Source organism: Rhagoletis pomonella, unplaced genomic scaffold (assembly GCF_013731165.1).
Source record: "Rhagoletis pomonella isolate Grant_MI unplaced genomic scaffold, Rhpom_1.0 Rhpom_scaffold_00010, whole genome shotgun sequence".
Classification (NCBI taxonomy): domain Eukaryota; kingdom Metazoa; phylum Arthropoda; class Insecta; order Diptera; family Tephritidae; genus Rhagoletis; species Rhagoletis pomonella.
The window spans coordinates 950,378-965,455 of NW_023458564.1; the positions used below are offsets into that span (position 1 = coordinate 950,378).

The window sequence follows — 15,078 nt, forward strand, 5'->3', positions numbered from 1 at the left end:
AAACTGTTTAATGGCAAATCATAGTCCTGAGCGAGACCTTTTTAGCGACAACGAGATTTTAAAAATCGGATATAAAATAAGAAAGTTATAGCACAAAACTCGATTTATCGTTTTTTTGGAGAGTGACTAAAAATTTGTTTACACCCAGAATTTTCTCTCGACATAAGAGTTTATACAAAACTAAACTTTTTTTCCTTCATATGTCGTGATAAGGCTTAATGTACACACATTACCTTAACATAGAAAAGGCCCGTCTAAGAGTTTGTGCCTTTACAGAGTAGTTACAAAAATTTTTAAAACCTAAAGATCTAAAGTTGGGAATTTCTTCAAAATCCTGTGTTTAAATAAACACCGAAACAAATGTTTTTGATGCAGTATATCTTCTTAATCTCTTCTCAGTGAACCTGCACCGTAGACCCAAATTAAGCTGTAATGCGACACGCTCTGGCTATAAGGAGCGTAGAAGACTTGGCCACCTAAAAGCACTAGGTTTGCAGACTACACAACAGGTTTAGAAATACGGCAAACTTAAATCGGAGAGAATGAGGTGAAAAATCTTAGCAAAAAATAATACTCCATAGTAGATATTTTTTATGTATATTGGCCGTCATATTTTGCTCTTTTTTAGTTTAGGATATCAATAGCTGCCGACCATTCTAAACTTCTAATTTTCTTCAAAAATCGTAGTAAATTTTCTACGATCGTAGTGAAGTCCTAACGCTGCTACACAACACCGTGCCTCCGGCGTGGAGCGAATGGGAAGAAGATGTAGCCCTGGAAAATTACTCTGACCCTACTGTCAAATACACCTACGGCTGAATGGTGTAGCAGAGGATAAGAAGTAGTGTATGTATATTCGCGGGAAGTTTCACTTAAATAAAACTTTCAATCGCTACATCACTGTAGTGTTGTCCAAGTCAAGAAGTAATCTTTACTTTTTACTTTTTCTAAAATATTTAGCTATAGAATGTAGACATATTCGAAACGAGCTGGCATCCAAGGGTTTCCGGAACCCAAACATGTACCAGTTAATTGTGCGGCAGATCAATTCCCAGGGCGAGCACGTCCCTTTCTCTCAGAAATGTATCCCATCAAGCGAGGAGACAACTTTCATCCTGTGGTGGCTCTGTGCAACACAATAAATCCATCCCGCCTGCGAAGAAGAGATCTACTAGCCTTGTTTCGAGCGGCGTTTAACCAGCAGGGCACAACCCCAGGGTGTGAGCTATGTTATTGCAAATAAGAGTTAAGATTTTTAGACTTGCAGTTAGGATTAATAACGTATAATATAAGCAGATTTAACAAAAAAATATATGTAAAAAAAGTAGTCCATAACTCTCTTTGTATGTAAATATGTATGCTCTAAAACACATGTCCTCACATGTGATAAAATAAAATATTTTCCCACAAAATCAGCATAGTATTGGTGGAGATAAAATGCAAGTAAGGGAAGAATAAGTGTAAATTGCTTTCATTTTCCGTTTCCTGAAATATTTTTATTTTCTTTTTTATAGAAACAGAGTCAGTTAACAGGCTAAATAAGAACTGTGCTCAGAAGTGGCATGTATACGCGCGTAATACAAAGGAAAGAACAGACTTGGGAACAGTTTGTGAGAATCATACAAACCAACTTTTATCAAAGTAGAAGAAAAAGCAAAAGTTTTTAAACATAAATTTTTTACGCTACACTATTTATAATTTTTCCTTTGCTCTTCTCTTTGCTTCGTTCAGGTGTTGTTTTTTTTTTTTTATTTGCCTATTTCGCTGAATCACGAACTAACCAGCCAATGAGGCATTTAACACATGTGTTGGCCAGAATTCACCAGTACCTTAGTAAGCATACATATGTATGTACATAAGCATAAGGCTTGAGCAGTGCTGGGCTGCTGGCCAAACATGGTGTGCCGGAAAGAGGTTGTAGGGGCAGAACGCAGGAGGTACACACTTACCTTTGCTGTTGACTATGCTATTTCCGCCGTGTGGTAAGCCGCTTAGTGCTGCTCTTTTCTGCAATTGTTGCGATTTTATTGTGTGGACATATTCTGCTTTAAACGGCGTGCTGGGTCCACTACTTTTGTTGCTTTTGCATGAGCGTCACCTCATTGGCTTGGGGTAGGTTGCTCACGCTTGTGTGCGATTTGAAGCACTTAATGGATTAGACGTGTATAAATCGGGGAAAAAACATTTATCTATTATTGCTGTTCTGCGCGAAAGATTTTGACTTTGCAGAAATACAGACAATTTTTGCGATTTACGTTCGCTGGCACTTTTAAACACGTGAGATAAATATCGGTAATTAATTTCTTACTGGAGAAGTATTGGACGCAATATATTATTGAGATTTATTGAAAAATAAAAATAGAAAGTCAATACTTGTTTAAAAGAATCTTCATACATATTTTCGTGAATTTTTTCTTGGTTCACACACATGTTCACAAACAACTACCGAGTATCTATAAAAAATCACTAAAAAAATTGAGAAGGCCAATGGGAATCGCTGGCCGGAACGGCAGCAATTGTAAGCTGCGCTGTGACAGGAAGCGCCGTTCACTGCCAATTTTTGTCTGCATCGTCTGGATACACCATTTGTCACCATTCATTTCCACATCATTCAAAAAAGGTCATACTACAACAAAATCTTAAGCTTATCTGTGAGGAATAGCATTTCCACTACATATTTTCGTTTTAAATGAAAATGAAGATTTGCAAAATTTTTCATAAATTATAAAAAAAAAAACTGTAGCACTTTAACCGTTGCACATACGCCCGTATCGCAATAGAGCGTGATATATGTACGCGCACACGTCCGCTTTTCACAACCGCAACGCATCGACAACAAATTCCAACTAGCCGCTGTGAACGCAGCGAATGTGCACAAGTGCAGTCCAATTGGACACCAATACCGTCAGTATTGCAAGTTGCTTTTTGTCTGAGCACCGCCCGGAATGACTGCATTGCGAGCTCGAATGAATTGTGGACTGTGGACTGGTGCTGCATCTGCGCCGATAATAATAGCAAAACTGAAATTGTTATTGGCAAAAAACCAGTGGCTGTGTAAACAACTTTTGAATGCAGCAGAAGAGAAGCTGCAATAACCACTGCCCGGGCAGAAATTACAAGCAATTGCATTCTGCGGAAATAAAATATATACCCTCTACACAAGATCCGATAAATAAGTTTCATAGAGGTTAGCAAATGCGTATGCTGAGGGTATCTTCTTTTGAAAACGAAGACCATTCTGGTACAGAAAATTACAAATTAGGCTGTGTTAAGACGTCGACAGTCGCTTGTAAGCGCAGCTGAAGATGTAAGGAAGTCAATGGAGGTGTTAGTACTGTTATTTTCTACTGGAAACTTTATAAATCTGGACGGGGAATTTACAAGTCCGAAATAAGAATCCGAAAAGATAAAAGATGAGACTGCCCTCTCTCAAATTGTATGAACGATAAACTCGTTCAAATCATTGAAGTCTCCGGAACCGAACCACAGCGTACCTGCACAGCTGGAAAGGCCTATCGAGTTGTTGTTGTTGCAACATCATACAAATTTCCCAAAGAGGTTTGGGAACTGATGCTCTTGAGTGGCATACCTTGTTGGTCAGATATGAATGTAGGTCGTTCCCATTTAGTTGATCCGACTATCGCGGGAGCGCGCTATGGAGTTGCCGTGAAGGTGACTGGCTTAAATTTGCGGAAATAGCGTGAGAAGTGGGTATATCCAAAGGGTGACGCATGCTTATCGTCACTAAACACGAATAAAGACGCGCCATTGTTTTGACTGCGAAAAAGGACGCATTGACGGAAAAATACGCGTAAAAAAACTTAGGCGAAAACAGACGTGTAAACCTAGTTCACGGCGAAGAAAGACGGGTAAACATAGATTTGTACCTAGCCAAGGACTCTCACTTCAGCATTATTCCCCAAATCCCTTTAGATAATATACATACAAATACACTCACAAACATAGTTGACCGCGAAAATAATTTATGCGTCTTTCTTCGCCGTAAAATAGATTAACGCGTCTTTCTTCGCCGTCGACTAAGTTTAGGTGCCTTTCTTCGCTGAAGTTTTCTTTATGCGTCTTTTTCCGCGGTCAACTTTTCAGCTCGCGCCTTTATTCGTGTCTAGAGGCGTTATAATAATAGAGAATAAAGAAATGTCTGAGAAGACCGAGCTTCACAGCGTGTGAAGCTGCGCTTGCTTACAGCGCCGAGTGAAAAGATGCACACTGTAAGAAGTAGTACCCTATCTTTATTCTTTGTAGTCGTGAACGACCTGTTCAAGGAGTTGCAGCAGAGCGCAAGCCCCTGACAACTTGGCACATATGCTAAAAAGAGAATTTTTAGGCAACCTATACGATTTGGCCCAAGGCTATCTAAACTTGGTGACTAAAAGAGCGGTTAACCTCGGCGTCGCTGTCAATCAGCCATCCCCTAATTTGGCGCTTCAAAATGCTTAGCGCTCTAATTTAGGGATGTCTGAATCCTAGCAAGACAGAACTGATGTAAATCATTAGGAAATACAAGAGGTGTTTATACACTCTTTCTAACTGTCTGGAGAAATAAACTACCGATTTGAAATGGAGTGTGAGCCAAAACACTTCGCTCTTTCAAAGCGAATCGAAATTCAGTTTATACGTATGTTTTGAGTAGTGGCAAATTGAATTAAAACGACTTATTCCTGCGTATATTCCCTAAATTATTGACCATCGCTTGCAGCTTTCTTACCTAATCCTAGATGGGAAACTGTCGCGGAATCCTCACAATGAGGAAGGAATCATCTAATTTTTATCGCTGCCGGCGATCTATTGGTAAACAAATGGCCTCTCGCCCATAGTAATTTATTGGCTCTAAAACAGGAAGGCTAAGCTTACTATGTTTTATGGAGCTCGCGCCTGGTAAAACTCGTCAGAGAAAACTTAAGCAGCTAGAGTGCGTACAGCGGGCTGCCCTCACTCCCACTCTGTCGCTTAACGCCTGTTGGGAATACAGGCAAAGCTGACATGGAACAGGCAACAATGAAGCTCAGGGCAATAGGATGCATAACAAGCTCCACTTTGTAGCACTCTGTAAGTCTAGAGGGCTTCGATTTCGTCACTGAATACAAGAGATTTTTATCTATACAAATTTTCTTAAACAAATGTTTGAGTGGTACAATGGATTTACTACCCAGGGGTTTGCCGTCAATAACGGGTATACGAATCTAATCTGATAGCTCAGCGGCGAGCAAAGCCCTGAACTCACTAATGGTGTGCTCAAAGTTGGTCAGGGATTGAAGGACCTCTAAACACAATTTCGCCGGAATACCAAGCCATAGTGACATTGCTGAAAACTGCATGGCTGACGAGTCGACTTGAAAGGTTGCCTTGAAATGATATTACCGAACAGGGAGCGGCTTCATGTCAACTCAGTGTACGGTTATTAGACAATTGCAAAGTTCCTTTGGCCTAGAGTGGATCAGGGGCGGTAAAAGGAGCTCCTGACTGCATTCGCAGCCACAGTTCTATCTTTACTCGGGGTAATGACCAGTCACTGTCCTATCGGAATTCCTTACTGACTACCGCATATTACTAACCTATCGCAATCACTATCGAAATTATTTTTCGGGGATTCGGATAGTACGGTTTCGTTGGTAGAACTAAGTGGATTGGCTGAGGAGTAGTATGATCTAAGGCTAAAAGCCATTTTTGGGGCAAACCTTTTAATAAGATCTTTGATACCCTAATAAATTTATAAATCAAACTAAAACTGAGAGATATCTTACACTTTAATGCAACCAATTCAACAACACGGCAGTTAGTTCAAAGCCAATGAGATGATTTCATCGAGCTCTACGTAATGTAACATTAACGAATGCTACCAATATTTTGTTCTAAGTTAAAGGCAAAACAGTAAGCTCGAAGTCGTTAAGAGTGCACCAGCCAGCTGACTAGGCCAACGTTAGCCAAGAAGAAATGAATCGACAAATAATATAGATATGTAAATAGTAGTATGTGGTAGTCAAAATGAATTTGTGGAATTTCGTAGACATGGGTCGGAAAATGAACTTTTATAATTTCCACTCTCAACCCTCTCTTCCGGCAACAGTCGTTCTCTTCGCTCTCGGCGTATTCACTGTTTATTTCAGTGTTTTCTTTTGTTGGTTGTTGTTCAGCTGATTTTTGCAATACATCTTTACCGGCTTTTGCTTTTGTTTGCATTGTTGTTGCTGTATGGCGCATGTGTATCAACTACTCACGTGCATTGGGAGTGGATGTGTTAGCCGGTGTTTGTTGCTACTCATCAGCTGCTTTTATTTTGGTTTCTTTTGTTCATTCGGTATCGGCATCATTTTGGTTATAACTTGGCGTGGTTTTGGGGTGGAGGCACGTCAGTTAGTCACTCAGTCAGTCACGTCTTCGCTAGCGCCACATCGCATATCCGACCTGAGTTTACTCTACGAGGAGAGTAATTTTTTTTGTCGTTTCACAGCTTCAAGGGGTGGTTGGCGAAACAACTGCAGCTGCTCTGTGCCAATACCCTTTGTTATTGCATTTGCTGTTGTTATTGATTCCATTGTAAGGACATTTGGAGTGATGTTGACGTTGATGCTGATGGGCATTGAGGCAGTCTATGTATGTATGTATGTGTGGCGTTGGTGGTTAAATGATTGTGAATAGCGAATTTTGTAAATTGTAAAGAGAACGACACAGACGATAGGGCATAAAAACGTGCGTATCAGCACGGACGGTGTCAGACAAAACTATAGGACGCATCGCAGAGAGCAATCATTTTCATGTACATAATTGAACAAACATGTGAATCCCGTCGCGAATGTCATGCATTAGTCACTTAAGTGTCTTGTATGGCCATGCTACGTCTTAAATGACTTTGGGCTCCGTTTATATGGAAGACATTCATGACTTTTTCATGCATAGAAATAGTAATTTGGTCGTTGATGGCCTCTGCATGACTTTGTCATGTAGTGATCATTGATGACATCCAAGCAACAGTATCCTGCAATGGGCATTTTAAAAGTGACCGTTGCAAGACAGTCCGTTATAAGTCTTTCATAGGAGTACACCTCCATGACATTTGCACCAGTGTCATTGTCAGCGATATGTCGTTTATGATTCTCGATTCTCAGCAATTGCGACGATGACACTAAATCCACACTAGTGACGATGTCATCGGTGAAAATTTTTTCTACTGGGAACATACACTTGGATTTTTGCGTTTGTTCCTAGTTTGTAAGGCAAATTTAGGTAAATGGTTCGATCCTGGCCTGGTCGATTATTTTGAATAGTGAAATTGAAGAGATGCCTTCTAAGTGGATCCGTCCACATTATAACAATCCGAATTTCATGACTAAAAAATTGGTTAACCGATGTAGCAAGCTCAATAATCCGATCTCAAACCTATTGGAAATCTATGGGAAATGTACATACACTCAGAAAAAAGTTAGATTAAAACTGGTAACTATTTATAATGAGATCATGTGTTGAGGAAAACATATTTGGTTGACGATACTAAACTCTTTTCTCAGTGCAGAAAAGCGGAAACTTGCAACATTAATCATTTTAAGGCAGTATTTCCCGCTTAATTTCATTTCAAAAATTGCAAAATTGTTAGTTAATTTAAGCGAGGAATCAATTAAGGGGCAAACCAATTAACCGAGGGTCACTTAAGCGGGAAATATTATACAAATGTGAAACATCTGTTGCTTTCTAAAATTTTGGGCTAGTCGAAAATATTATTAAAAATTATTGAAATACAAATTGTGAAAAGTATTAATTTTTGTTGGTATTTCCACATCTCTACCCATTTACTGATAATTATTATGCCGATATAAAGAACTAAAGGTTGGTGTTTTTTTGTTGCCAAAAAAAAAAAAACTTATTTAGAGAACAGATTGAAATAAGAGTTTTTGAGCAGAAGACCAAATTTTGTGGCTAAATTTTCCTGTTATTTTTTGTACTAAATATAAAAGATCGTAGATCATATTGTACTAATGATTTTTTCGCAACAAGTGAAGTAAAAATAAAATATTCCAAAAATCTGCACACTCAGATATTTTGCTTGCCAGATGCATATATTTATATGGCATACGGCATATGAAAACCTCGAAAAGTTACCCTGCAAAAACTGCTCCTAATAATGAACTGTTTGCTTTTATTCAATCATGTCTTATGAAGATATTAATGCATATTTAAAAATTTTGACAGTCACTGAGTGTGTTGTCTAGAAATTTTTATCGAGCATGTGTTCAGCTTAATATGTAAAAAAATGTCCAAACAACCCCACTCTTTAACTATCAAAATGTACAAATCGTGATCGTGTGATCCCTGCTTAAGACCTATTAATGGACAAAAAATTTGAGTCTCATTATTGAGCACAAACCACTCATTTTAAGAGACGTGCTTTATTTTTGTCATACACTTTATGCACATACTGACATTTTCGGGTTGTGATGTTTCTTGACGGATGTCCACCCTTATAAAGTGTATACAAATTATTGCACACCCTCTTCAAAAGAAGCACAACTCATACAAAAATTAAGATCGATTCTTTTGCATAAGTCCACCCGTAAGATTTATCTCCAATTTTTGCGAATTTTTTCGCCATGATTATATACTCTAACTAGAAAACTGCTATTATACCTGTTTCGTATTAATTGCGGTAAATCGTACGATCCACAAGCAGTTATATTTCCGGATCTCATTTTTGAATTGTGCCTCATTTGAAGAGGGTGTGCTATTTATATGCTGGTGATGATGGTTGTGCAAATCCCAAATTGCTCAAAAGTGAATTTGGCTTTTCAAGGGCAGAAACTATGTACATATTTACACATCTTATGCATAGAGTTTTAAAGGAGAGCATGCATATGTACTCGTTTATGTATATAACACACAAAATGTAATGGCCTAAGGAAAGGAAAAGAAAGTACGTTAAACGAAAAAAAAAACAAAGAAATTCCATATACATATATTGTTTATTGTTTTTACGGCATGCACTTGTGTATCTATGTATATTGATTTATGTATATCGCACAATATTTTGGTGCGAAGTGTGATAGAGTGCTGGCTAACCATGGCTGAAGTATATGAACGGTGATGCGTAGGTACACCTGTATTGGGTACCGGAGCACACTGGCGTCATTAGCAACGAGAAGGCGTTAGACACGCCAAAGAATCGCTCTTTCGGCAGACGCACCAAAAGACGAGGTGTCGATACCAACACATTTGTATTATAAAACGGGAGCAGGATATATGTAAATATACATGACCCAGCAGACAGGAACGTGTGAACTACAACGCAATGCTCCACATTTTAAAGAGCTGTGTTGCCATATTTCCATTTTTATACCCGAGCGCACTTGTGCACAAGGGCATATTAACTTTGTTCGCGTAACGGTTGTTTGTAACAGCCTAAAGGAATCGAGATAGATATAGACAAATGTATACATAAATGATCAAAATGAAAAGAGCAGTCGACTAAGCCATGTCTGTCTGTCCGTCCGTCCGTCCGTCCGTCTGTCCGTGTACACGATAACTCGAGCAAAAGTTGAGATGTCTCAATTTGGTATATAGGTTGCTTTGAAAATGGGCGAAATCGGACTGTAATCACGCCCCCTTCTCATATAACGGTATTCTTCGAAAAATGCAAAAACTATGATATTTCAGTAAATATTGGATCGAAATTGTTGTAAATTAGTACGTGAAGTAAAATTTGGGGCAAAATAATCGTATTGCAAAATTTTCGGAAAAGAGGCGTGACCCCGCCCACTTATGATTAAATACTGTATCTAAGTAGCCGCTTCACCAATCCTTATCAAACTCGGTACGAGCCTTGCTTAGGATCCAGCTAAGAAATTTGTTGAAAATATTTGAAATCGGACAATAGCCACGCCCACCTCCCATATAACTGTAATTTACACGAAAACTGCGACAAATCAGTAACTACTGAAGCTAATTGACTCAAAATCGATGATTGCAGTGAACACTGAGCCGGAAATTCGATTATTATAAATTTTTGGACTTTGGGCGTGGCGCCGCCCACTTATGACCAAAAATGTGTATTTAGGTAACCGATTTATCAATTCTTACCAAACTCGGTGCATTTCATAACCTTGGTACGAAAAAGCTATTTGTTGAAAATTATTCAAATGGGACTAGAATTGCACCGGCTTCCTCTATAACGGTAATTTTCGGATATACGTAAACTGCGATATTTTAATAACGAAGGACGTTCATTTACTCCAAGTTAATACGTAAGACTGTTATAGAAGTTAAGGTAGTTTAAAGAAAGTTGGAACGACGATAGTTGATACCTGCGGCGGGTATATAAAATTCGGTTTCAACCGAACTTATACTTTTTTACTTGTTAACTATAATTTACAACTAAGGCAATCTAAAAATTTTCTAAATTGACTTCTAGAAAAGGTTAAAATTTTTTTTTTGGGAAAACAATTCGACTTTACACTTTCTAAGAAATTTGATAGGGAAATATTTTTTGTTATTCAGTTTTTAAGACAAAAAGGGCTGATGAAGGTGCAGCGCTTCTTCCTCTTTTGAGCAAAATGGCTTCAGCGGTTCTTCGTATTTCATTACCCACAGAAAATATGGAAAGAATGATTTTCAAAGTCAATTAAAAAAAAAAGAAGTAATAAATTGGAAATTTCTGGGCTTTTTGAGGTACGAACCGAATATAAAAAAAACCAACAAAACAATTTGAGAAAAATAGTGAAATTGAATTTCTTAAAAAAAAACTGTTCATTTTATAAAGACTGTTTTTGTTTAGTGGTCATCCATAAATTACACAATACTTTTTTCTGCACGTTTAATAGTGATTTCAGATAACCCACTCTCCCCTTTCATGAAGAAGCACGTGATTGTTTTAAACTCCGGAATTAAAATCAGACTAAAAGAAGTTGTCTGGATTGGAGTATCAAGAGATAGAAAATTTTTAATACAGCTTTTTTTGTAAAATTTAAAATTTTCACTACAAACTGTCAACGGTTGAAGCTAAAAATCTGAAAATGTATAATTAATAAAGATATCTGGCAATACTGTTCAAGAGCTACATATATGCGGAGCATGGTGCAATAGTAAAAGGTGATTTCAGTAGATTAGTGTTTGTTGCAGTTTTAACACAATCGGCATTCTTATTTCTAGTGTTGCCGATGCTCCTTCTTGTACTACATTTCCTAAAGCAATTGGCACAGGGTGCAGTAAAAGCAGTAACGAATCAGGATATTTTTCACTACTATAAAATGCATGACCGCAATAAGTGTGCCGAAAAGGACGTCAAGGTACTGAAATCACCTTTTATTTTTGCATCACGGTGTGGAGCTTAGGACACACAGTGATACTTGATACCCAATTTTGCCCATAATTTAAAAAGTGAGTATATTGAATTCGGGTTTACAAGGGGTCTTCGAAGTCGCTGAATTCGAATCTGAAATCAAAAAAACAAAAAAAAAAACAAATTGTCTGATCGAATATGGCGCCCGAAATCTTAAACACAATAATTTTGCTAAAAATAATAGTAAGAATGGCTTGCTAGGAGTTATTGGGGTCGCAAAATTCGAACCTGAAATAAAAATAATAAAAAACTAACTGGCCGATCCAATATGGCGCCTGAAACGAAAATAAATTTATTTCATTTGAAACATATTTATTAAATTCACGTAGTATTGAGTTATACCAGGTTTTTAAGTTTGTATTTAAAATTAAATAAAAATGCTATTAAATTATAATATAGTCATATTTACGGGGGTCTTACACCAAATTGGTTGAAAAAATTAGTTTCAAATAACCATCTTCAAACATTTTCAATATTATATGTTACAAAATCGCGTCTTCAACAAAAGATCGGTCACGGTCGGATTCAATATTTAGTACCCTAGTTTGAAATATAATTACCTTGAAATAAACATATATTTTTTATTGGTGAAACTTGGAGCAAAAAACTTATGACTTTTTCGTTAAACTTTTTTTATTAAAAAATTCACTTGAATAATTCATTGAACATTTTAAACAAGTTTAAAAATATACCTTATTTAGAACTCACCTGTAAAAGAAAACCCCTTTTAACAAAATTAAAATCGATTGCTCCTATGGCTTTTGGCGATCTTTTAAATTTGAGTATTATATTTTTACTTTTGAGAGCGCTGCGTCAACTAACTAACACTTTACCACTAATCATACAAACAGATGCAAAAGATCGGGACCTGTCTTAAACATATTTCGATAGCTGAAACAGCATTTTAGGCAACCAAAGAAAATAAAACCCCAAAATCGATAATTTATTTCTAGATTTATGGGCACAAATTGGAGACCAAATATCACTGTGCGACAGCAAAGTCACAAAGTTCCTTTTAACTCTTAAAGGGGATGACGTAGAGTAGGGAATTTTATATGGAGAGGTTCGGAATCAATTAAAACTGGAATAAACAACTTGCGCGCGTAGATGCTCCAAAGACTTAAAATGTAAAATCCTGAGACCGGAACTAACAGTTAATTATCTAGGTTTTTATTTACAGATCATTGCAAAATCCTTATTTTTTTATTTTTGTTTTTCGATCATTAAATCGTTATACGTTTTTATGACTGATTTAAATCTTTTATGATCTAAAAAATTAAGAAATTAAAACGATTATAGTATGACAGAAAAATATTATTAAAAGTAATAAAAGTAAAACAGAAATTTAGTTTTTACAGTTAAATTCTGAGTTCCATTATAATGATATTAACCGTTACGGTCTCCTGTGGAATCTTATTGAGTCTCCTCAGTTGAACGGAACTGTACGAAAATCTGAGGATATTTTCGACACTTTTTCGGCGACAAATGAGTTATAAATAAAAATTCTAGACGAAAATATTTTATTCGAAATGATGAAAATTTGACCGCGGAAAGAATGTCAGCCACTTCATGAAAGCAAATTGTGATGGCAAGAAATCAACGAAAATAATCACTGTTCTCTCCACAAACATATACTGCATTTGCTGTTGTTTTTGTACAAATATAAACCCGCATACATCCATACATCCAACAGTCTAATATTTCAAGCACCGCAAATTTACTGCTCAGTCGTTGTGCTCACTCAAAATTCTATTTTTCTTTTAAGTTGCCTTCTTTTTGCAGATTTGCAGCTTCAAGAATATGAACTGAAGGAATACTTGTTTACATATGTATGTATGCACGAGTATATATTTCTGGATACTGTTGGCCAATGTTGTTGACCAATTCAAAACGAGTTCCAAATCAAGTTTCGGTTTTGTTTAATGACTGGTTTCATTAAAAGGTTCTTACCTTCGGGTTATTGCAAAGCCAGGTTGAAAGAATAAGTAAATTTTGCAGAAAATCAAAACAAACAAATTGAACAGGCAAGATTTAGAGGAGACGCAAATAGCGGATTGAAATGAGAGAACATAGCAGGCAAAAGGAACTGTCCAATCAAGCGGAAAATTTCGCATTAAATTGCAGATTTGGTTGATCGAATGACATTTGCCAATTCTAATTTTGCTACGAAATCAATTCGCTCCGGAAGCTTAGGTGAAAAAACAAATTAGTTAACTTTGTGCGTGGTTTATTGAATGTTGTGTATAAATGTAGTTTCTTGTGCATACACACTTATCCATATACACAATTGTTTCGTGTGCCAAAACTGACTTGAATGCGTTCGGAAAGTGTCGATGTGGATTATATAGACTTTCTTGGCTCGTATTTTTCGATTTGCGTGCGTTTGACAGAAAAATTGAATATACAAATTTTTATGGTAAATAGTATGATTTCTAAGCGTAAATGTCCAACGCACGTATACGGATACGCAAGCTATGGAGGTCCACCTTTAAACCGCACAAGCATATACAAATACATACATACATATATGATTTACATTTTTGGAAATTTCATCATACAATTAATAAGCTTAATATGAAGAATATGTTCTTCCCGAACATGTAACTGTATGAATTGATCGAACATTGATTGTGTTTTCCCACAAAACTGAAATTTTGAAATAATTTTGTATAATATTAAACGTGAGATATGTACCAAAGTAAATACATATTCTATAGGGTGATTGACTAGGGTTTTCCAAACCGGTTATCATCTGTTATTTCCGAAAATTTTTAGTGTTTTTTTTTAAATCGTAATTTTTCAAATATCAACCAAACCAATGTTGTCATATTCACAGTTTTATCTATAAATTACAATTTTTTAGACAAACTTCTTCTTCTTGATTGGCACAGTAAAGTGTGAGCCTGACAAAGCACGTCCGCTGTTTCTCTTCTGGGCTAACTGACACCAATTCCAAGTCCTTTTCCACCTAGGCTTTCAATGACAGAGGTGACTTTCCTCTTCCCCTGTTACCTGCTTCGCGACTCGCGTTGAATACTTTCAAAGCTGGAGTGTTTTTGTCCGTTGGTACGACTTGACTAAGCCAGCGTAGCGGTTGTAATTAAATTCGTCACACTATGTCGCTATCGTTGTTAAGTTCATATAGTTTATCGATCCATCATCTGCGGTACTCGCCGTCACCAACGCGTAAAGGCCCGTAAATTTTTCGAAGAATTTTTCCATCAGATGTTTTCATTGTTCATGCTTCTGCGCCATACACCAGCACGGGCATTATGAGTGGCTTTCGTACGTTGAGGGAGAACTTTGCTTTGGAATTGCCTACTCAGCCTAAAGCAATTGTTGGCATGAATGATTCTGCTTTGGATCTCATTTTTCTCGGTGTTATTTCTGGTAACCAAAAAAAATGCAGTCGTCTCTTTAAAAACGCGTAATCGTCAACAGTGACGTGGATGCCAAGACGATTATTCTCCGACTGTTTGATTACAGGAAATACCACGTTTTGTCCTCGTCGACCACCAGACCCATTCGCTTTGCCTCCTTATCCAACTTGAAAAAGGCAGAACACATTTCGCGGTTCTTGTTACCGATGATATCGATGTCATCGGCATACGCCCTTATATTAAATTGTTGCTGAGCGGTTTAGTCAGCTGCTCTTATTATCTTCTCCAACATCAGATTAAAGAAGTCAAATGAAAGGGAGTCACCTTTTCTGATACCTCGTTTGGCATCAAAAGGCT

The 15,078-nt window shown here is 37.1% G+C and overlaps 2 protein-coding genes across 2 annotated transcripts in view; one reads left to right on the plus strand and one right to left on the minus strand.

Annotated features, from left to right (window-relative positions):
• The window catches only part of LOC118745933, a gene marked incomplete in the record, with an annotated part of 417,943 nt that extends 415,070 nt beyond the window's left edge, over positions 1-2,873 (minus strand). Inside the window, 1 exon segment of the mRNA XM_036479598.1 lies at positions 1,950-2,873.
• The window catches only part of LOC118746469, a 68,922-nt gene that overhangs the window by 40,333 nt on the left and 13,511 nt on the right, over positions 1-15,078 (plus strand). The window lies entirely within an intron of this gene.